General features: G+C 43.3%; 1 pseudogene; it reads left to right on the plus strand.

Annotated features, from left to right (window-relative positions):
- LOC140916582 (protein wntless homolog) lies at positions 1-16,703 on the plus strand (annotated as a pseudogene).
- The last annotated feature ends 7,581 nt before the right edge of the window (positions 16,704-24,284 follow it).

Below are 24,284 nucleotides of genomic sequence, written 5' to 3' on the forward strand. Positions count from 1 at the left end.
ATGGCTGGGGCAGTTATAGAAAACATGAACACTACACAGCTGTGCATTGTTGGAGAGATCTTTCTGATTTCCCAAGTCATCGCTTTTCTAGTGGGAGGTCTGATGGATAAGTGTTAAAGGTGCAAACTTTCTCCTTCCCTCTGTCCTGTTCAGTTATGTGTTGCTGAATTGCTTCCATGAACATGCATCTTCCCCAGACCTCTTTGTGGATTCTAGTGGCTACCAGGAAAGAAGGGTCAGAGGGGAAAAAGATGGTACTGCCTAGTTTCAGTATCTGCTTGGAGAGGAAGGGAAAACTGAATAAAAACTCTGGAACTAAAATATTTAACTAATCTTGAGCAGTTGCAGGAAGTAACCTAATCTTCAGTTAAACAAATAATAATAACAAAAACTTCTGGGAACTGCTCCAGCAGAAGAATCTTGTTTTTATCTGTAATTGTGCTGTGATGGTGGGTTTTTTTCTCTTTGAAGCCTCTCTCAGATTTCATTTCAGGAACTCCGCCAAGAGGAAGCTCAGTACAAGTTACAGAAAAGGAAGTCTGCTTCCTGAGGTGGGCTCTTGACAGTGTGGGAGGAGAACGGAAGAGACTGAGGAGGCATTTTGGTAGAGTGACACTTGGGGTTCTCTGTGTTTTGTGACTATGTTTTTCCCCTCTGGGCTTTTTGAAGAGCTCCTTTCCCAGGTCAGGGAAGCTGCTAAGCAGATTCTCACAGCAGCAGAGAAAAATTGCTTCCTTAACCAATCTGATTGACTTGCCCAAGATCACACAGGGATTCTGTTGCAAAGGAGATAATGGCACCTGGCTCTCCTAGTCCCATTCTTTCACCACATGATCATCCTTCCTGGCCAGATGTGCTATTTGGCATTGAAGGGGAACACATGTAGTAAGTGGTGTCACCCTGCATTATTTTAATGACCTGGTAAATTGGCCCCATCATATCTACTGCAGGGAGTGGCAGTGACTGACAGCTGGGCAGACTTTAATTGCATTGGAGGAGCTGACAGTGTACTGTCAAAGAGTGGAGGTAACATCATTTACTTATGGCACTGTCCACTTACTGTGTAGTCCTTTAAATGACTGCCATTTGTTGTGTCTTCATAGATGATCATAAAAATGGGGACATTTGATTTTTGATTCATAAACTGCTTGTTGAGTGATGAAAACCCGAACAAGCTATTGAGCAGTGAGTGTTTACAAAACAGAACGTGTCAGCTCCATGCTGGGCCAGTTGATAGAATGCGGCCAAACACAGAGCCTGGTCCTAGCTGAGCTGCTTCACTGGCAGCAGGGGGAAATGCTGTTGTGGGGCTCTATGGCTCGTGTCATTGCTTCATGGCATGGAGTATTTGCATGCTCAGAGCTTGGGGTGAGACCATGGTGAATCAGGGCATATGTCCCTTTAAAAAAAATAACTTCCTTCCTAATAAGAGCCCCCAAGCTGGTATTCCCCTCCCTCCCTCACTGCAATGAGCACGAGACCAGTTGGATGTTGGAGACCAGTTGGATGTTGCAAGTTATTCTGTTGACCTGTTGGATGTTGGAGACCAGTTGGATGTTGCAAGTTATTCTGTTGGCTTTCATAGATTCATAGATATTTAGGTCAGAAGGGACCATTATGATCATCTAGTCTGACCTCCTGCACAACACTTTGTCCCTCTCTCTGCCCTAATAAAGGTTTCCAGACTATTGAGTTAATGCCTCTTGAGGTAGCCATTAATATTAAATACAGCAGACACCAATATTCTGTCTCAGGCCTTTATAAGGAACCAGGGGCAAGGCGGAGAATAGCAGTGTGATGTTTGGTTTCCACAGATGATGGATTTGAGGTGAAATCTTTTTACTCCATGCCAGGTTTGCAACAGTTACTGGAAAGTTTTGCAACTAGAATGTTGCTCAACAGGATTTCAGAGCTTCCTTAGTTTCATGTTCATTACGTGCGGCTTGTGCAACCTCCTTTATTGGGAACAATATGATGCTAGGAATGCAGTAGTCCCTTTTTAGCTCTAAGAAAGGAGAGGTAATGGTATAAAAGGAGAGGATCTAGCTGAAGTGACATGGACATTATACATTCAGCCCTCACTCCTATCTAGCCTGCCAATTGCAGGTTGCTGATGCCCTTATATATAGTATTTTTGGAGGGGGGGGAGGGGAATCGCTGCATGGGTGGATGCTTAGAGGACCAAAGCAACAACAAATCCATGATCTCCACTGGTAACTGGAGGACTAAGTTGATCAATGGCAGGTTCTGTTGATGAGGAACCTTGCCAATCCTCTGGCAAGAAAGTTTGAAACCAGCTCATGCTTTGCTGATTTTACGAGGCAGGATTTAAAGTTTTATCATTTATTCTGGCCAGTATTTCTACTCTGGCTTTAATCTGTCAGTAGCTCATAGCTATCACAAAGGGTGACCCCACTTCCCCTCCTACTCGTGCAGAGTCCTGGTGATGGCCTTCCAGCTAGTAAAACCATATCGCCTGAAGCAGCTAAACCCTGTTTTCATCCTGGTTTAACTACTAGTGGGGATGGACTCAGTGTTAAACCTATTTATTAAAGCAGCAATCTGAACTAGACTGGTGGTTTTAGCACAGCTTGGCCAGGTCTTACTAGCCAGCTAAACCCTGTCAAAACAGCTTGTGGTAAGTGTAAAACCAAGACGTGTAAAATCATTTCTACTCTGGCTTCATTACTGCTGCATTATCCTTAATGAAAAGGAAGGGTTGGGCCCTGATACCACAATGTCCGTGGAATTACCCATGTGCCTAACTACCTTGCTGAATGGGGACCCTGTAATCAGAGCTGGCGTTAGGCATAAGCAGACTAAGCAATTTGCTTAGGGCCCTGAGCAGCTCAAAGTGGGCCCCCTATTTGCTTTTTGTTTGTTTATTGTGGGGGGGGAGATGTTCCTGTGAAGGACCCCCTGAGGCGTAGTGCTGCCTCTGCCTGTCGTGTCTTCTAGAGTGAGCCTTGTCTATTGCTCTTGGTGTCTGGGAGCCACAAATAATGCATATTCTAGATGTCTCATCATAAATGTACCTGGACCGGATTCTGATCTAGTTTATACCTGTTTTAATTTCCTTGACTTCATGGGAGTGGCTCCTGATCTACACCAATGTGAGGTCAAAATCAGGCCCAATAAGGCCTTTTTCATCTTAGAATTTTTGCCAAGAATTTCCGCTCTTGTGAACGTGAATGGTAGATGGAATGGGAGTGTTCATGCAGACCAGGCTCTCCCAAGTTGTCTAGCCCTGCACCAAGCAACTCTAGACAAACAGGAAGATGTAGCCACGCAGAGTCCTGTCTACACTTTTGCTCCCATAGTTGCTATCTTCCATTGCCAAAGCTGAACCAGTGGTAGCAATGGTGGGAAACGTTTGGCAAAGAACTCGAGTGTACACGAGGCCTCGTTACCAGAGCAAGAAACAGAAGGATGTAGAACTGGGTGCCACTGGTAGTACCAGTATGTGTAATTATATGATAACTGGACAGATGTGTTCCAGTCATCAGAGTCTCCATCCAGAGGGTGAACAGGCTTGTTCTACAGGTTACTGCAGCCAGGATCCCAGCTGAGGACCTCATGCCTGGAGCAATATCTTCAGAGGGGAGCTTAGAGAGAGTGTCCCTCTGGCACAAGTAGATGTTGCTTTTCACTTATACTTGCTCCTGCATAAGCAGAAGGGTTACTAGGGAACATCCTCTTTTTAAAGACCTGCTGGAAGAGATTCACTGGCACAGAGCTGGTCCCACGTGCACACCTGAGGAGGGGTCGGTGGTGAATATGTGCCCAAAAAGCAGTTAGTCATTGTGCCATGGATTTGCAAATTTGATGAATGTGGTTTGTGTTACATTTTCAGCTCTGAGTGCCTCTACACTTGTGCCTTATGTGTCAATAAAATGCATAGATGTACAAAAACCCCACCACCAAACCAAATGGCTAATGCCCTGGGGACCCAGCCAGAGTGAGAAGATCTGAGATCTTGATGAGGAAATGAGCAGACCAATAGACATTGGTGATATTGTGTTTGCCTTTCGCTTTCCCCTCCCCAACAGGGAGATGAACCCCTGGCTCCAGTTCATGACTGTCACCATGCAGCTGGACATCATGTTCGAGATGGATAATGCCATCAGTAAATCATTTACTAACTGTCCCCATGCTGCTTGATCAAAATATCTACCTGTGGCAGGCTTAGCATTTTTAAATGGATTTTAGAAATATTTTAAGCAATTATTTTTTCCTGCTTCAAGTGACAATAAAGCTTGAACAGTCCTGAACAGAAGCGCTCCTGGCACAGTTCAGAATTTCGAAATGATTGTAGAGGAGAAAAGTAGGCAGCCTGGGAGAGCTATTACTGCTTGATGTGCTTGGTTAGTATTAATTGCATTACAGTAGCACCTAGAAGCCTCATTTTGCTAGTACCTATACAAACATATGGCATGAAACGGTCTCTGCCCTGAGGAGTTTACAGTTTAAACTCCTCTGTGTTCTGTAGTGTTGTGTGGGTCAGCTCAGCTGTCCCACGCTCTCCCCTCCATCAGTAGCATTGGTTCAGGGATGCTCTATGTCGTGTTTTGGGTTCCTTCAGGCTGACGGTGTTGTATGCATATAAAATGTTACAATGGATATCTTAGCCTCTAGTGCAAGTATATCAGAAAGTGGGATTGTTCAAAGCTGGGTGATCAGGGTAACACTGACATGCCCTCGTTTCTCGATCGTGCCATGCTAGCAAGGGGCAGCTCCAGACAATTAGCCTCAAAATTGCACAGTCCGTGTGGCAGCTACTGCTCTTCCATTTTACATGTCAGGGACCAAAAAGGGATGATCTTGTCTAAGCGATTATTCTAATCTGTGAAAATGGGTACAAATGGATACATTGGTAAAATGAATGTAATATCCAGCTCACCAGGAGACTGAGACAACATGAATCTGTGCTGCTAATATGACTTGCACTTTTCATCTGAAGAGCTCTCTGAGCGTGAAGCGCTCTTGTTCAGAGGCAAGCAGCATGTAGTGTACAGTTTGGTTCTGCAGAGATGGAAATAATGACTCTAATTCTAGTGTGAACGGACTTTATTAATAGAGGAAGGTTGGGCTTATGATTAAGGCCCTGCACTAGGACTTAGGGTGAGCGAGTTCAATTCCTGGCTTTGCTACAGACCTCCTGTTTGACTACGGGTAACTCACCTCACTTCTCTGACCAGCTTCAAGCTGTCACTGCAGCTCTTCTGTGCAGCTTGGGGCTGTCAACAGATTTCCCACAGGACTAGCTTTGCATAGATTTTCAGGCCACAAGGGACCATGACCATCTGGTCTGACCTCCTTGGTTGAGACACACAACCTCACCCACTGAGGATAAGTCATGAACCAACGCACATGCTCTGAGAAAGCCAACAAGCTCCTGAGACACAGCCTTGTCCCATTCTCTCCGAGTCTCTCTCATCAGTCCCAGGGAAAACTGGGTTTTCTGAAAGCCCCCACGATCCCTGTGTGTGTATCGGCTCAATGACCATATTGCTAAATGGTGTCTTTGGACTTGCGTAAGTGTGGAAATTACACTGGAATAAAGTTATTTTTATTCTAGAATAGTGTCCATGTTGGAAGCTATACGGGCACAGCTATAGTGATATAATTATACTGCTATATGTCTGCCAGGCAGTTTCCCCCATGAAGACCAGGTCTTCGTTATAGGGTGAAGATAATTAAGTCTTTCTTCTGCCCAGTTGTCCAGCCAGTCCATCTAGGGTCCAGTCACAGTGTCCCCATGATGGCTGCTCCATTGTTTGGGTAGTTAAACTCATTCAGTCCCAGAGGCTTGCAATCGCTGGTGTCATGACTGTGTCTATCTGTGGGTGAGGGTGCAGAAACTGTCTGTTGCCTTCTCTTCAACTCACACAGCACATAAATCACATTTTGGAAACAGATCAATAATTGTTACAGAGCACCCCTCCTTTCATTATAGGGGCATAAACCAACTCAAAGTGGATTGCACAAGGGGCCCTTTGAAAAATCTCAGCTTTGGAGAACAGAATTCGATGTAATGCTACAAGTGAGCTCTATTATGTCTAGAGAAGGGTACCATAATGATTGAGCAGCGGGCTCTTTGACCTGTTCTCAAGTAAGGCCGTAAATATCCAGGATGGGCTAAGGGTGGATTTTCAAAAGCAATCCGTGTTGGCCGATCTTTATTCCCCTTGACTTCAGTGGGGCAGAATTAGACCACTGCTGAGTGCCTTTGAAAATCCCTCCCTAAATCACCACCTGAGAGAATTCAAGGATGTCTGTCTATCCTCCTTCCCTGAACCAACATTGCCTACAGTTTGCGTTATAATTATTTTGGTTGGTTACCCTTGCAGAAGACAATGCAGAGATTACATTTGACGTGTCATTGGCTTATCATGATGACATAGTCGCTGAATGGACAGAAATGGTACATGCAGTACAGACATGAAAGCTAAAATGCTCCTTTGTATCTTCATAAGTAGGTTATGGGACAAAATTTAGTCGGGGCCCACTACTACTTCAGTGTTCTCATGCTTCACAGGATTTAGCTGCTGCATCCATGTGTCCTGAATGAGTGTTTGATTGCCCTATCTGGACATTGCCCTGTGATCAAAGCATTAACTAGAGGAAAGCAGACTAGACCTAGTAGTGAGTGCAACTTTGGAGCAGAAAGATTGCCTTGTGAGTAAGACAGTGAGTCAGGAGATCTAGGTTCTGTCCCCACTCTAACATGCTCCCGGCATGACCTTGGGCAAACCACTTGTTGCTCAGTTTCTCCTGTTTTTATTAAAAGGAGCAGGGCGGGAAAAGGAAATAATGCCTGTCATCCCTGTGGAGTTGGGAGAGTTAATCCACTAATGTTTGTAATATGCTTGGAGATCCTTTGGAGATATTATAGCTGTGCAAGGGCTATGCATTATGCAAAATATTCTGATGTGATTGGAGCACAAACGAGGTGAGACTAAAGAAAGTTCATTTGTCTTAGTTATTCCTGTTTTGTTTTTTGCAACAGTGCCATTTACAGTAACTACTATAGTAATTTTTAAAAATAAATAACTCAATAATATGTTTCAGCTACAGGTATCTGCTTAACCAACTGTCCCACCTCACAAGTGAAAGGCAATATGGTAATGTAATTGCCTGTTTTATTCCACAGTCCTGCTTTCCCTGAAAAGGAATACTCAGGATATGATAAGGACTTTGTACTGTGCATCTCCACGTTTTAAAGCAGTAACTGATTGTTTTGGTGAACAGAACGAAACCATGGTAAGGTCCAATTAAGTGTGAACAATGCTGACTCTTGTATTTTCCCTCTTTATGCCGTTCCACCAGACTAGAGCACATGAAGGCCAACTCTGACTGTGATATGCCGTCTTTCATGGAAATTGGAACTGTGGCTCACTTATTCTACCTCATCAGCATTCGACTCTGTAAACGAAAGTCAGGGAATTAATGTGGGCATTGGAGAAATAAAGGATGTTTGCCTGATGGTAAATGTGGTTGATATTTTTATCGCCTGCCTTCAGTAAATGACATCAAATATCTTAACCGCTACCACAAGTGGACTGGAACAATCCATTTTATTTCATCTGTTCCTCTCAGGGCAACTTCTAGTCATCGCCAATCTGCACAAAATGAAATTGATGATATAGAAATAAAATACCCTAGTTCATATTCCTAATTCATTGAGCTGTTTAGCCACCATCTTTGTGGCACACAGAACCAGAAGAGTTTTTGTTTAAAACATGTTAGAGTTCACTCTGAACTCCAGAAAGCTGCAGGGGTTGATGGCATTCCTCCAGAGTTTCTCAAGAATCTGGGGAGATGGGGACGGGAATGACTGGCAGTGCTTTTTACTGCTGTATATAGAACTGGAGAAGAGCCAACAAGCTGGCAATTGTGGCTGCCCTACTGAAGCCTGGGAAACCCCAGAGGAGGCAGCCAGCTACCACCCCATTTCTCTCTTCTCAGCCGTCAGCAAGCTCATGGAACAGGTGCTGCTTCACCATCTGTCTGACATTATCAAAGACATCCTCCCAGCGGAGCAGGCAAGATTTTGCCTGAAGAGGAACTGCTGTGACCACATAGCTTCGCTTACTGGCCACGTTGAGGAAGTATTCCAATTTAAGTTGAAGATAGGGATCGCCCTTGTTGATCTATCCTTGGCATATGACACTGTCTGGAGACAGGGCCTCCTCCTCAAGATCTCTCACGTCATTCAACTGCCGGCAAATGATCCACCTCTTGGCAGCAATGACGGGGGACAACCACTTTAAGGTACACCTTAATGGCTAGATCTGTAGACCAAGAACTGTTAACTGTTCTGACCTGGATACTGTTTAATCTATACGCCGCAGATATACCAGCGACGGAGTCAAGGAAGTTCATGTAGATGATATTGCCCTAGCTGTTCAGCATACAAGCCTCCATACCATCAGCTGCACCCTAACCTGAGATCAATGGCTGGTTATTTCCAATGCTGGAAACTTAGGCCTAACCCCTCCACCCCCGCCCCCCAGTGACTGCTTTTCGTCTGAACAATGAAATGACAAATACCAACTTGTTGTGCCATTCTGAGGTGAGAGCGTCAGCCATGAGGCTAATCCAAAGTGTCTTGGCATTACACTGGACTGGAGTTTTGACCTTTCAGCAACACCTCGAATAAGGTCAGGTCTCATGTCGCGCGTCTCAGAAAACTGGCTGGAACATCACAGGGCTCCAGTCAGAGCTTACAAACTGCAACAATTGCCTTGGTATATTCTGCAGCTGAACATTGTGTGCCAGTGTGGTCCCCTAGCAGTCACACTAAACTCCTTGACGCTCAACTTAATAATGCTATACGCATAGTGTCATGGATGCTCAAATGACTCCAGTTGACTGGCTCCCAGCCCTATCACAAATCCAGCCTTCACAGATTAGAAGAGCTACTCAGACATCTCGCTTTTTTAACCATGTCAATGCAACTGCGGGGATCCTGCTACATGATGACCTGCAGAACTCCCAAAGATGAGATTAAAATCCTGCAACCCTCTATGGAACAGTATCAAGACCCTTACAGCCAAACTTCGATGCTGAGGCTCAATGGAGAATAACATGGAGCATTTTGACCGCTCAAAACAAACCGCTCATCACTGACCCTGCTGAGAAACTATCAGGTTTTGATTTGTCGGAAAGACTGGTGCAGATTGAATTACATGAGGACATCTCCTGGGAGATGTGGACAAACCCTCTTTAAATGAAAAATGAGGCAAACACCTGTATGTGTCTGTGGTCACCAGGCACAAACGATGGAGCACATCACATGTGAGTGTCGCCTTCGTTCTTTTGCCAGGGGCCTGACGGACATTCACCAGCTCACTGCTGTGGCAATGTTCTGGCTATCAAACTTAGATATAAATTTGTAGTTGATGCTACCTAGCCAAGCCATACAAAAGAAAAAGATAGAGAGGGCAGGAATTAAAAGCTTTCCTCAAGATTAGAGCTGAGGCTCACTGCCAGGGCTGTGTGGTGAAGTTTGCTCTGCTACTCCCTGGCTTGTAGCTGGGGGTATTAAATAGGGTATTTTACAAGCACTGTTTGCTTTAAAACATATAAATATAAATAGCTCTTTCCCAGGGCCTGCAAAGGAAACTGCACAGAGACAGTCTGCTATATAGACTGCAGGTAGGGAAAAGTGTGAGATATTGTACAGTTTCCACACTTAAACTTGTCTTCCTTCAGGGTTTCCATCAGAATAAATATTTTACCAAGATGTGGTTTGCAATGAAAACCTTCTTCACACTCATCATCCCGGTTTGGTATTGGAGACGGATCACAATGCTGACGCGTGCTCCTGTCCTGCTTGAAAAGTGAGTAGCAGAGTAATTCTCTCTGATGAACACAATGGACTTCAGTCTAAACACTGCTCCCCAGTCAAAGCCTGTATAACTAGAGGGGAAGCGAGATTTACCCCATTGGGATTTGACTACCTCTCAGTCCTCTGCATAAAGTAGCATTTTATTTTCGTTTAGACTCTTACTCCTAGGCACAGATATTTTTAATAGCGATGCCTTACTTGCCAGTCACCATGTGAGCCTTTAGTCGTGGTATTTGTCAGAAGACAAGAAAACAGATACCAGTGCCGCCATGAAGGCGGGGGGAAGTGTTAACAAGGATAGGCTTTGGCAGCAAAGTGCAAATATCTTCCCTTCTCCCAAAATTCCAGACTCTACCTTTTCATGACTCTTTCGAACTCTGTTGGCCTTCAGACCTAACTTACTCCTAGCCCTGTTTCATAGTCACTAAACTAATGGCCTTGTTGACAAGCCTCTTGGTAACCAGTTGATTCATCTCACTTGATACAGATCTGGCGGTGAGCTTTAGTAAAAGGATCTACACATATATGAGGTTATATTAAAAATAGCTTAAGACTTGATTTGGAAAGCCTGGTTTGGAAAGTTTTATGATAGAAAAACTATGGAGACAAGTGACTTCTTAACAAAAAAATCTAAGAATTGGGTGACAATGGAGTTTGTGACTGGTGCAGAAATGTGAAGATGCTGCTCAGACATGCTACTGTATATCCACACCTGCCTCCTCAAGCGTAGCTGGGATTTTTTTCTTTGAAATCCAAAAGGATTCTGTTAACTCTGTTTCTGCTTCTCCAAAGTCATCTTTGCTCTTGGAATCTCCATGACATTCATAAACATCCCAGTAGAGTGGTTTTCCATTAGATTTGACTGGACTTGGATGTTGCTCTTTGAAGATATTCGACAAGGAATCTTCTATGCCATGTTTCTGACATTTTGGATAATCTTTTGTGGAGAGTGTGAGAAGGTAGGTGTGACTATAGAGTAATGAGTCTTTTATATAGATAAATTGTGAAGACTTGCACTAAAACCAGCTTTGCTGTCAGTCAAATTCACGCACATGTGCTTCTTGCAACATCCAGGGTGAAATTATTCCAAAACTTGCCTTCCATTTGGGCAGGATTTGAAGCTGACACATATAGAAGTACATAAAGGTGGTTCCAGCACAATCTGGTAACTAGCCATACTTGGACAGGGTTAATAAAGCAAGAGATGGAGATGCCAATGTGTATAACAGATCTGGAAAATCTAAAGGCTTGCCTTTTTTTATTATTTCCCATTTTGTAAAAAAGTATCTTTTTAAATATAGTGGTGCTGGGTCTTTTCCCCCCAGCCATTTGGATTGAGTTGCAATTTGGTGCCTGGTAAAGGCTCACTTTTGGCAATATAAAGGACCACCTGGATGTTGAGTGATGATTATTGTTTATTATATTACACTGGTGTTCAGGAGCCCCAGTTGGGATTGTGGCTCCATGGTGCTAGGCACTCTATAAATACATGGTAAGAGACTATTTTACAAAGGGACAACAAATAAATAGAGGAAATGGAAGGAAAATGCAACAGAAGAGCCCTATGTGACAACTCAGTTTATGCCTGTATGTATCTATATCAAACTACAAACTCCATTTTGTTTTGGGAGCCCCGTTTTGGTTGTAAGACTGTACTGTGCCTTCCCTGAGGTCTTTTTGCCTCCATTTTGGACTGACATTCCAAGAGGTGTTGACAGAGGGCAAACAATACCAATTGTCCAAGGGTCATTAACCTGGAGGGTCTCCTACTCGAACACAAGCACCCTTGGATGATGGGTTGCGTACTGCCCAGACAACCCCATCCTTCCATGAGAGCTAGGAGCCAAGAAAAGGATCACCAAACAAAGGACTTGAAGTGAAAGATGGTGGTCACCTGACAAAGGGGTCTGCAACTTCTAAAAGAGTGGCTCTTGGACTGGCATTTTCAATGGAGGGGAGAGACCAGAACCTGAAGGCTAAGCAGCAAAAGGGATCCCTAGAAAGGACTGGCCAAAACCCAAAGGCCTCTGTCTGGTGACGGTACTGAAGAGAGGGATTTTTGCAAAGGCTTATTATTTTTTCATGGATCTGTAAATCTCTTATGCTTTCTCTGTGAATAAGGTAGGAGTGTGTGTGCGTGTGTGAAGGAGTTACTGTGCAAAGCCTCCGTTCCTTGCTGTAACTCTCACATTTTCCTGAAGGGTTAAACTAAATCAGAGTACCCATGAGGGTGGACCTCTGGGGCCTATGGCAGCTGGACTGAGGGTCCCGCTTCCAAGAAGGGGCACCTGTCAGGGAATCCGAATCTTCTGATTTGATTGACCTGAGAGGTTAGAGACAGCATGTGGTCACTGCTCAGTCTCAATGGGTTTAGAAGCATGTGGGATCGGATCCAGCACTTGGATCCAAACACAGCAACGCACAGCAGGGTGAGTTTAACCAGGCCTGTTCCTGCGTGTTGTGCAGTATCCTAGAACCTGCCATTGTGCTACATGTCATTTCAGAGTCATTATTCTGTTTGTTTCAAATAATAATAATAAAAAAAACCCACAGAATAGTCTGCCCTGTGCAATTTCTCCATGTTTTTGTAATGAAGTTTATGCCTCTAACTTTGCTTCTTGGCTCTACCTGGCATGGACTTTGATAACTTTGATAACTTTTAAATAACTTTGATTATTTTTTCCCCATCCTTGTTTGCTTAGGATCAAAATGACCAAACGTGGCTCTCTGGGTACTGGAAGTGGGTTGGACCAATAGCTGTTGGCTCCTTCTGCCTCTTCATCTTTGTCATTTATAAGAGGTAAATGAGACACTATCTTCCAACTGGCCTCTGTAGTGCTAACGTGATCATGCTCTGATTTAAAATACTCTGCTGTTCCGAAAATGGATAATATTTGGAAACATGGACAAGTATGTCCCTCCTTCCCACTTTCTATCTCTCTCCCCACTTAGTTGAAAATAACATTACTCAGGTTTTTCCACGCTGCAAAGAATAATGCTTAAGAACTTGCATCTTGCTCTATTTTCAACTTTATACTGATGTGATCTATGACTATCGTGGATTCTCTCCTGTTTTCAGAGGGGTACAACTGAAAAATCCATTCTATGGTATCTGGACTACAGATGTTGGCATGAAGCTGGCTGTATCCTTCCATCTATTAGTACCAAGTGTTTCTTGTGGCAGAAACTAGAAATATTTAAGTAACAATTTATTTTTCTCCAAGTTCTTATTTAACTGGTGAAAAGCATCCTATCTTGGATAAAATGGGACTGATAGTTGGTTTCTAATTATTTTAATATTGTGGATGACCTAGAGTGTCCTCCTGAGTGAACAGTGTTATGGTTCTGTAGGGTGACACTCTGTCAAATATTAGTGCAGCATGTAGATTTTGCTGTAAGGATGAATTCTGAGACTGATGTAATATAAGGGAAGTAACTAGAAAAATTAGCACCTGCTTCAAGCTGTAGGAAGTCTGAAAAATGGCACATCTGGAATTAGGGTTTGGGTATTACAGTGATTCTAGAGCAAATCCTGTCTAAATTGCACCGGTTATGCTGTTCCCTCTCCTGATCTGACTGTAAGGTTTTTTGTTTGTTTGTTTTGTTTTTTCCTCCAGGGCAGTTCATTTCATTGCTGATCCGGAGCATGATCCTACAGCATTTATATGATTTTTCTGTTTAAAGTTGCCTGGTCATGCTGGAAGTTCTTTCAGCTGCCTTAATTTTTATTCCAGTCTGAGATAAGGTAACATGATTAGTTCCACTTCTCCAGCATCCCAGTCCTCTTGCACGAGTCGCCTAAGATTGGTTGGTGATTACTTCTCAGCTAAGCCCTGTCTTTTCATGCCAGTGAAGCAGAAGTGACAATTCCAGCTTAGCCTTTTTAGCCTGCAGAAGTTTTAATATTTTATCCCTCGTTAACACCATGTCAAGTGCTTAGGGGGAACAACAAAGCATCAGCTCTGGGACTGATCTGGGGAAGGAACCGTGAAGCGTACACCCTCACTCAGACGGAAGCTGCAGTGTGAAGCTTCCATTGAATACACACTAGAAGCCTGAATTAGGATAGCTGAAAGCAGACTAATTACCTGGATGATTGTTTCTGTAAATACCACTCTGTCAAGTAGTCATTTCCTTTACCTGGTATGCTCAGCTAATGGCATTCATTGCAGTAGCAGGCATCTGTCTCTGCCTCTACTTCTTGTTTCTGTGCTTCCTGGTGTTTAAAGTGTTTCAGAACTTCCATGGAAAGCAATTAAGTCTCCCACCCATGAAGATGACTTGCAGGATTCAGTATCAGGTTGGAAAACCCTTGTCAAATCGATACTGTCAACTACCTGTAGATGGTGGGTGGGTGCGTGGTTGGGTTCGGTTCTGATAATAACTTTTACTAGGGAGACTGAAGTCTGGACCAGATCCTAAGCTGGTATACATCAATATAGCTCCACTGACTTGATTGCAGGTCTGCTCCCAATTGGTTCCTGCTGCAGGGGGGAAAAGGAATCTCCCCTCTAGATTTCTGAACATGCTCAAAATGTCCATTGTGGTATTATTAATGATGGATTATTTTCCAAAAATATTTAAGCCCTTATTGAACATTTCCTAGTAGATATTATCACAGGTGGAATCTTGATCTTAGGTGATTCTCTCACCTGGAATATTTACGTCAATAAAAATCATATGCAGCACATGTGGTAATTGGGCTCCAAATTTACCCGGATTGGGAGCTCAACTGAATGAAAGTTTATAAAATGTCACAATAACCTATAACAACAAATGTTGATGCAAAAGTGAGCCAAAAAATCTGAATTAGTCCAAACGAAAAGGCCTACTGATTTAACTGAAAGATTGTGTTAAGAGCACGCCTAGCACAGGTACAGAAGGTCTGACCAAGCTCTTTGTTAACTAAAGAGGAAGAATTAACGGAGCCAGGGTACAGTGTATGGACAACGAGCCAAATACTACCTTCTGTCCAATTGTAATCTAGTGCTAGGTTTTCTCTGTTGCCCCTCTCTGGGGTATCTCAGTGCTGTGCAGGGAAAGTCAATGACTATAGCAAGGTCCATAGTGGATGTCATAGAGGATTCTGCATCTTGCCATTCTTTGGTTATAGGAAGATATGGTGGAAAGTCTTTATTAAAAAAGGGGGCAAATGTTGGGTAAGTCTAATTCCCCATTTAGAAATACATCATAATTTGAGCTACAATTTTCAAAAGCAACTCAGTGATTTAGGTGTCTTAAGTCTGGTTCCTAAGTCACTTAGGCACACTTGAAAATTTCACTCTTATTCCTAAAGTGCCTCGTTTGTCCCTGACTATGTAAGTCAAAATTCTGTCCAGTCTCACACTGTAAGCATGGTGAGAGTGTAACCAGCTGAGCATGGAAGCTTGGGGCTGTCAAATTTGCTGCCGTTTTAACGAAACCTTTTGATTTAAGTTGAAGTGCTGCCTCCCGCACGTTCACTTAGTAAATCAGCCTCACTCTATCCCGTACCATTTCACAAAAGGAATGTAATGGAAAGCAGTGACAATCACAAACACTGAAACCCCTTCTCCATGCATCTGGGCGGAATTCAGATGTGTAAGGGAATGAAGAACATTGGCTGTCACTCCTGGAGGATGTGTACAAGTCTTATTTGTGTGTGTGTGTGTGTTAATGCTGCCTGTGTACCCAGGAGTTGAATATCAGGTTCAAGTACTTGATGGTCATCACCTTGATCTGTGCTGCCATGACTATCATCTTCTTCATTGTCCGGCAGGTGAGTGTGCTGAAAGGTAATCTTGCATGAAAGCATTCCTGCGTTGTGTTGTGACATCTCAGGTTCATCTAAGCTCAGTCTGGAGTGAGAAGGGCCATAGTCAGAAAGGCCATTCAGTGCCATGGATTTTCATCAGTGTCTCAAACACTACACAGCCTCTTGAGGCTTATCCCAGATTCTTCCTCTGGGACTAATCCCCTTTTCTCTGCTGAACAATGCCCTTGAAAAACTAAATCTTCCAGTGTTGGAGGGATTTCTGCTCTAGAAATTATAAGGCAGCACATTGGGTCAGTGAGTAGAAAAGGGGACACACCTTCAGGAAGAAATGGTTATGATTCTTGGTTAACTATAAGCCCTATGTTCTGGTTTTGTGTGTAGAAGTGCCTTCTCATGGGCTGCAGTGTTGATGTAGAGATATGTGATGTCTTAATATAGAGCCCTTTGAAATGTTTAAAGAAAACAATGCACCAGTGTGAGCTGCCTGGTTATATTTTAATTCTAAAAATGTGACAGTGGGTTTCTGTTTACCTAATAGATTTTACAGGAATTTACTTGAGCAATTCCGCCACCTGCTCTGTCCATTGTCCTGTATTTTATTACCATCTCATTCTGTGTGTGTGTGTGTGTGTGTGTGTGTGTTCGGTTCTGGCTGGTAAGCCAAACATTCGGTCCATTATCCATCCACAGAGCAACTTGTGGGCTTTTCATTTCAGACAGACAGACGCATGCACGCGCACACACTCCCATTGAGATACTTTGATTATATCTAGGTGCTCATTCAACATATTTGAGACTCTTCCTTACCTTCCTGGCCTATTGAATCTCTGCTTTCTCACTGACAGGTGGCTGAAGGGCACTGGAAATGGGGGGACTTCACAGGGTACATGAATGGTGCCTTCTTCACAGGCATCTATGGGATGTGGAACCTTTACGTCTTCGCTCTTCTGTTCCTGTATACGCCTTCACATGAGAAATTTGGCAAAGATCAGCAACTAACAGTAAACTGGGCTGTGGAGCTGTTCTTAATCTGTTGCATATTGAAGTAAAGTGGTGGTTACTGCCTTTTGCATATCCAGCAGAACTGTACCAGTAGCGGGCCCTTTGAGAGAATCCTAGAGCTGGTGAAATGTCTAGCAACCATCTGTTTCTCCAAGGGAAATTCATATTGCTATTGGCTGGATTTAGAGCTCTCAGCACACAGCAGCAAATGAAAAAACAGATCTGAAAAGTAAAAATTGCAAATGCCCCTTGGCTTTCAATGGGATTTAGGTGCTACTGACATTTTTAGACACGGGTAATAAACCACTAAAAATATGCTTTAGGGAATGACTGACTGGATCATCCAATAGGTATTTTACTTCTCTAACTTCTCTGATTCTATATAAAGATATTTTTCTTTTAAAGGAACACTGTAAAGTTACTCTTTTTATTTTTTTTTTAAAGTAAATGTCCCAACCTACATTACAAATAACACTTTGGATTATTAAAATGGGAAGGCCTTTAAAAATCTAATTCTGTTTGTTTAGTTTCTGCATTTCTCCCAGCATGGACAATGAAAATAAACTAGTTGGATTCATTAACTGGGAAAGCAAGGTCTCTAATGGACAGAACAACTAAGAAGCCTGGGTTTTTTTTCCTGACTGTACTACTGACTTGTTCTGTGACCCTGGGCATGTCACTTAGCTCTGTTTTATTGGGTTAGAAATTGAGGCACAGGGAAGTAAATTTACCCAGCTTTGTGGATTGCTTTGAAATGGTCAGCAGAAAAACAACAACTATGGGATGGCAAAGTTTTATTACCCGTTTTTTTATGTAGTCAGTTTCACTTTGTTTTTCATGCACTAGACCAATGGTTTTCGACCTTTTGTTCATTTGCAGACCTCTAAAAAATTCCTAATGGAAGTGTGGACCCCATTGGAGATCTTAGACACAGTCTGCGGATCCCCAGGGGTCAGCGGACCACAGGTTGAAAACTACTGCACTAGACCCATGTCTCTTCCACACTAGCGTAACAGTGCTCAGGTTTACAACATTAATGGGGAATTATGATTATTATTATTTTTTTAAAGCATCCATTGTAAAGAAAATGTGACCTTCAGATTGGTTTTGGGGTTTGAAAAAAGATCTTTACACCACTTTTAAAATTTTGAGCCAAATTTGACCTGGTAGTGTCTCATCAATCACCAAGTCTTCCTCTTTCCTTTCTAAATCAAAGTAAAAGTCTCCAAACTTTTTTTTGTGTGTGTGCGCGTGATTTAGGATGAGAAGTGGGGAGAAACTTCAGTTCAGCTCAAACCACTAGGCTGGCCGGCCAACAGAAGTTTGTAACCTGCTCGCAAGGAGGCCTAGGAGTAACTGCTATGCCATCATCTTTAAGACAAACCTGAACTGAAATACAAGATACAGGGCTCCTCAACAATTTCCATGAGGAGCTACATCTTAAACAGCTCACTTTATAAATGATCAGTGTTTATAATTGGTCTTCTCTGAGCAGGGGCATTGGATAGTCCCTTGTCCATTATTCCACCCCTCGGCCCATAGAAACACCTGCCAAAGATACTACATCTTAGGGTCCCCCCACATACTCAGGGATTTGGACATCAGCTGTTGGTGCCTCGAGATACTGGGTGGAAACAGCCAGCTTTCGGGGTGGGGGCCCTGCAGATTTTTCCATGATGGTGGACAAACCCCTAACCATGGAAGGATCTTTGAGGGGACTTCTGCAGAGATTTCCAGCCCAAAGCCTCTTCCTGCTGGTTTTATTGCAGGAGAAGACAAGTTGGCTAACATTTGTTAACTTTCTTTAATGTGGTAGCTTTATTTTTTTGTGGGTGGGCAGAGCAGGAGTGTTAGGTACGTGGATCCTTTTTTACTACTTATTTTCTGGGATAGGTGTTGAATATTCTATAATATAATCTCTATTTGCTATTCAGTATCCTAAGTGAAGGGAGCTAGTTGCCTCAGCAAATCTCATTATGACTGTCAGGAATTTGCTCAGCTAGTGAACCCCACATGTTTAGGAATCTATAGATTCGCAAATATCTTAACCATATGAAAATCTTATTAAATGAACTGTGAGCCTAGAACTCTTTTTCCTCTGCTGTAGGTGTTCTTGGCATTAAATCCAAAATTCAGATTGATTCCTTAGTCCTAATGCCTAGTTCAGGACCATTTCTGTTTTTTCGTTTACATTACAAATAGCTTATTCTATATTTAGGTACGTCAGAATATAAATGCTTCTCTGATTTTTTAAAAAAATAATCTACACCTTTATTACATATTGCCATTTTAAAGCATAACTTTTGTGTCAAACTAAGTAAGAATTACAGAATCAACAATAGTCTTTTGGGTGTTGTGAAAGTTTTTATCCTTTTTTGTTTAGAATATATTCATACTATAATCCACCTAGAAAAAATAAGACTTGCTTATGTCAGTAAAGTGTCCAGGACACTGTGCCTGTGTGAGTCTGCCTCAGAGATACACTGCCGGGCTACAGTAGGCTAGACAGGGAACCAAAGGGACCATCATGCCTTTGGTAATTTGTATTGTCTGCCTTGATCTTGCAAACACTTATGCACCTGCTTAACTTTAGGTATGTGAGTAGCTCCATTGACGTCTGTAGGCCTCTGTGCATGTGAAAGTGTTTGTAGGATTGGGTTTGTTAGCTTCCAACTTGATTTGAGTCCCCTTTAACATGGACTGTGTTCCCTAAAGCCGAGCTTCCAGGGGTGTTTATACTTCAAAAACATTGGGTTCTTAAAATTCACAGCCTGGAGCTAGTTGCACACATCTCTCTCCCTCCCTCTCCCCCCTGCCCACCCTCCCAACTGTAGTTTGAGTGATTCACCAATTTGTGGCAGTTATTTGCTGCCATCTGCTGGAATATGGAGGTAAGTTTCTCCCATAAATCTTTGTTTACCTCTATAATTTACAAATGTCTGGAGATCCATGTGCAGATCAGTTTATTTTGTAACTGTGTGTGTGTGAGAGAGAGAGCGCGTCTCTTCCCTTTTAGTGTTCAGATCAAGAATAGAGCTAGGGCCTTTCCCTGCCTGTTCCTCATGATGTCAATATGGCCAGTAGGCCTTGTGGAGTATAGATTATAAGGCTAAAAAGGGACTACTGTGATCATCTAGTCTCCTCTCTTTGTATAATGCAGGTCATAAGACTTCCCTGAATTCCTGTTTGAATTAGACCGTGCATTTTTTTTAAAAAATCCAATCTTTCTTTATTTAAAAATCGCTAGGGAAGGAGAATCCACTGGACTCTTGGTAAGTTGTTTCAGTGGTTAATTACTATCACTGTTTTAAAAATAAATAAATAAAATTGTGCCTTATTTCTGAACTTGCAAAAAGTAAAGGAGTATTTGTGGCACCTTAGAGACTAACAAATTTTATAACACGGCTGCTACTCTGAAACCAGTCTGAACTTGGGCACTCTAGCCAGATTTCCCCTCCTCTTCAGGCTCTAAGATCACACACTACTAGCTATTTGGTGGTTTGGTTTCTAAGCTTCCTGGAATGAGAGGTAATGTCTACTCCCACGGAATGAATGTCAGGTGAATGTATAAAAAACTAGGAGTCCTTGTGGAACCTTAGAGACTAACACATTTATTTGGGCATAAGCTTTTGTGGGCTAAAACCCACTTCGTCGGATGTATGTGAATGCATAGCTCCTATGAGAGAACAAAGTGCTCTTTTCCGTGGTTGGATGCAAATGTGCCTGCTGAACCTCCCACAGAGCCCCAAGCATGATGTACAAGTTGACATGCAGTCTACTCCATACAGACTCATCTTTTGTATGTGAACAAGGTCAGGCTGGCAATTTGTTTTCTCTTAACTAGAAGGGAAAATTGCTGCTGCTTAATGTGAGTTAACACAGGGTCTCAGCATGGGGAAGAAACAATTAATCACTACCATGAAATGACATGCTCATTCCCTTCCACTTTTCCATAGTGAAAGATGCTGTTTATTTGCAGAATAATTATTGTGTGTGCAGTATCCACGCAAGCTTCCCTACTCTCTCCTGCCAGCATGCCTCTCTCCCCCTGAGCTGAAAGGATCTTCTGGCAGGATGAGAGAAGAGTTCATTCTCCAGCTCTACTTAATCCTTGGTTTCTCTGTGCAGATGCTAGCCAAAGTGCTAGTTAGTGATAGTCATAATGAGATTTGCTGAGGCAACTAGCTCCCTTCACTTAGGATACTGAATAGCCAATAGAGATGGTTACTGCTTCCAGTCACTCTGAACTATGGGCTGGAACTGAATTGGGGATGGATTTCCTATTTTATGGTCATCTTGTCAGACCTCCTGCCTAACCCAAGCCATAGAATTTCATCCAGTCACCCCTGTATTGATCCCAGTAACTTGTGTTTGACTAAAGCACCAGACTATCCCAGCCTCAGTGAGCTTCTAGTTTGAAATACACCTTTGTTAATGCTGTGAGCTGCACCCTGGGAAACGAAAAAGGATCTCAGCTGATGTTCCAGCACAGATCTGAATGGAATAAATAGGGAGTCAGCCTCTCTCTAATGCTATTAACTCCACTTACATTTCATTGTGCAACTCTGCAGGGAACCTTGTTACAAAAGCAGTGCCCCCACCCCGACATTTCCAATGCGTGAGGTATTTTATTTGTTCACAGTCTAATCCTCCTACGGATTGTGTGGTTATGCTGCGTGTAATACTGTCACGTTAACTCCCAGTGAGCTGAGAACAATTTCTTTTTGAGAGATGACTAATAATAGGAGGAAAATGTCCTGAACAATACACAATCTCCAGATAGCTGTGATTCATTCAGCATGATTGTAGTATGTAAGTTTTGCTATTGTAAAAGAGGTACAGTTTGCCAGAACTAATTCCCGTCCTTTTTTTTTCCACACAGAACAATAACCTGGGTTTTATTATTGATTGTTGACTTGATATAACATACTCTTTTCCTCTCTGATTTTTATTTATTAATTATGTTGGGGGGCTGGGATTTTCAAGGTAGCCCAAGGGAATTAGGCATCTAACTATCTAAGGCCCCTCTGAAAATTCCTGTTGTGGTTCCTCAGACTTTTGGCTAGATTCTGATCTTAGTCCCACCTGTGTGTGTTGCCAAGGATCTAATCAGGTGGACTGGAGACAAGCTGCACAGCTGAACTCAGAATCAGCCCTAGTCTTTATCAGTGTCTGAGACTGTACCATATTACAGTACTTCTGCTTCCAGAATGTGACAGAGCTGGCTTTAAAGTTTTAGTACCCTTTTATTAGCAGCAGCATAAATAATGTAGTGGGTGTCTATGTGCTTAACAGAGACCAGGAGTTTACTAAGTAGGAGCCTAAAGTTAGGACTGGAAATCCATTGTGCCATGGTTACCACACAAGCTGCGCCCTAGACAACCCCCCAAGCCCCCGTTTGTCCCTCTTGAGTGCATCCCTCAGGTTACAGGCCTGGCTGCTAGCACCTTACTCTGGGTGGGGCTACAAGGTTCAGAAACTCTAAGTCTCAATCTCTGGCCCATAGGCCCCCCTTTAAAAAAAATTGTGGCAACCTGAGAGGCCCAACTGGGTTTGGCAACCCTAAGGGGTTCCCTTCAGGAGCCTGTGACCATAAGTTTGCAACAAAACAAAGTGTCTTAAAAACAAACGTTCTTTCACCCCCAGGTACATAGCATAGCCAACCAAGGGTAAAAACAAGAGCAATCTATATACATATTTTTCTACTTAGTCACGCTTTGGTACATTTCATCTCTTGCAGGCTAGCATGCTCTCAGCATACCTCTGTCTCTGTGTCACCTTGCACTGCCTGAAACGGACACTCCCAGGCTGTCCCTGCTCATTCCTGGGGCCAGTATCTCCACGGTTTCAGATTCCCTTTGGCATTAGGGTTAGCCTTGGGAAGAGTAAACTGTTCTCAACCTGGATAGAGTCAGGTAGGGGGTATTCCCCAATAAACCGCTTCCCTATTGTTTCCTTAAGGACTCTTATCTGCATCATTGTTTTGCCTTTCCTGCTTGGTTCCTTTAACAGCCCCTTTGATTTAACTAAAAAGAAAAGGAGTACTTGTGACATCTTAGAAACTAACAAATTTATTAGAGCATAAGCTTTCGTGAGCTATAGCTCGCTTCATCGATGAAGTGAGCTGTAGCTCACGAAAGCTTATGCGCTAATAAATTTATTTGTCTCTAAGATGCCACAAGTACTCCTATTCTTTTTGCGAATACAGACTAACATAGCTGCTACTCTGAAACCTTTGATTTAACTCTAGCTATTCAGCCAGCAGAAAATATCGCACAGGTAACCTGAGGGGCATATGCTATTTATTTAAAAAAAAAAAAATACTCCACAGCTCTCTTGTTCTCCACACATAGGTAAGATTATCACCCCTGGTCTGGCCTTTTTATGCTGGAGAAGAGGGCCAGAGCTGCATAAAGGGGCCACAAAAGCTCTGGTTCAAGCTGGGGAAGGATTCCTCTAGCACAGGCACTGCACATGACAGCCCCCCCCCCCCCCGCCCCAGTCTATGTAAGAGGCTAGTATTTCAGAAATATGCAGTTCCCATTGCCCTTAATGGAGTTACTCAAATTCTCCCCTGGTGAGAGCACAGAATCAGGTCTCCCCTAAGGGAGCTTACAACTTAGGTTAGCCATGACACTGCTAGACACAGGACAAAAGAAGGTTACCCCTTAAGCATCCTCTTGATTCCCTTTGATCTTGGGCTTGCTTTTATTTGTATTAACGTAGATTTGATGAGGTTGTAGGTCATTGCTGGAGAAACTAGGAAGTGGGTTTGGGGTGGGAGGGGCCATTGAAGCTTGCATGGGTAAAGTATTGGAGAAGACATTACAAGGAACAGAGGGAGCTTAGCTGGAAATGCCGAGGTGCCTGTAGGAAAAGGCTATGTACAAGATGGCTGCCAAATTTCACCCATCAACCCAGTGCAAAAAGGGAGAGCCTTGGTTTATATTTTCCAGCAGTAGTGACCCCTGGCTGTTTGGAGTAAGAGCCGACCATGGCCAAATCCCTCTAGAAGTTTGATGTTCAGCATGAATGCCTTCTATTTCTGTATATTTTTACAGGAACTGAGTTGGTGGCTATAGCAATATTTTACCTCCTTTTGGCTGTTTCTAAGAGGAGGAGCCCTTCCCCCAACAGGTTATTTTCCCCCTCAGAGACAGGCAGCGACCATTATCCAAGTTCTGGAATACCCTGGTTCCTCCCTCTTTCCTGCACAAGTCTCTTTTCCAGTTCTGTGCTGCATGCTTAACCCTTGCCCAAACCAGCTGTAAAGGGGTTGCCAGGTGTTTAAAGAATAATCTTCCATAGGTGCTCGAACTAGCAGTGCTGGGGGGCCTGCCGCACCCCGTGGCTTGAAGTGGTTTCCATCATATATAGGGGGTACAGTTTGTTCAGTGGCTCTCAGCACCCCTACTATACACATTGTTCCAGCACCCCGTCCTCTTCTCTGGTGGTCAGGCTCCTAGTGGGTGGGTCCCTTGTGCCTCTGGGAAGGCCCCTTGTGCCTCTGGGAAGTGGGGCTGGAACTAAGGGTTCCTGGGGTGCTGCTGTACCCCCCCCCCCATCTTGAAGTAGTTATAACAGACGCCAAATATGTGATTTCCCTCATCAGCCCCCGCACTATAAAAATTGTGCCAGCACCCTGCCTCTGGGCAGCAGCGCCCCCCCTCCAGG

Source organism: Lepidochelys kempii, chromosome 8 (genome assembly GCF_965140285.1).
Source record: "Lepidochelys kempii isolate rLepKem1 chromosome 8, rLepKem1.hap1, whole genome shotgun sequence".
NCBI classification, from domain to species: Eukaryota; Metazoa; Chordata; order Testudines; family Cheloniidae; genus Lepidochelys; species Lepidochelys kempii.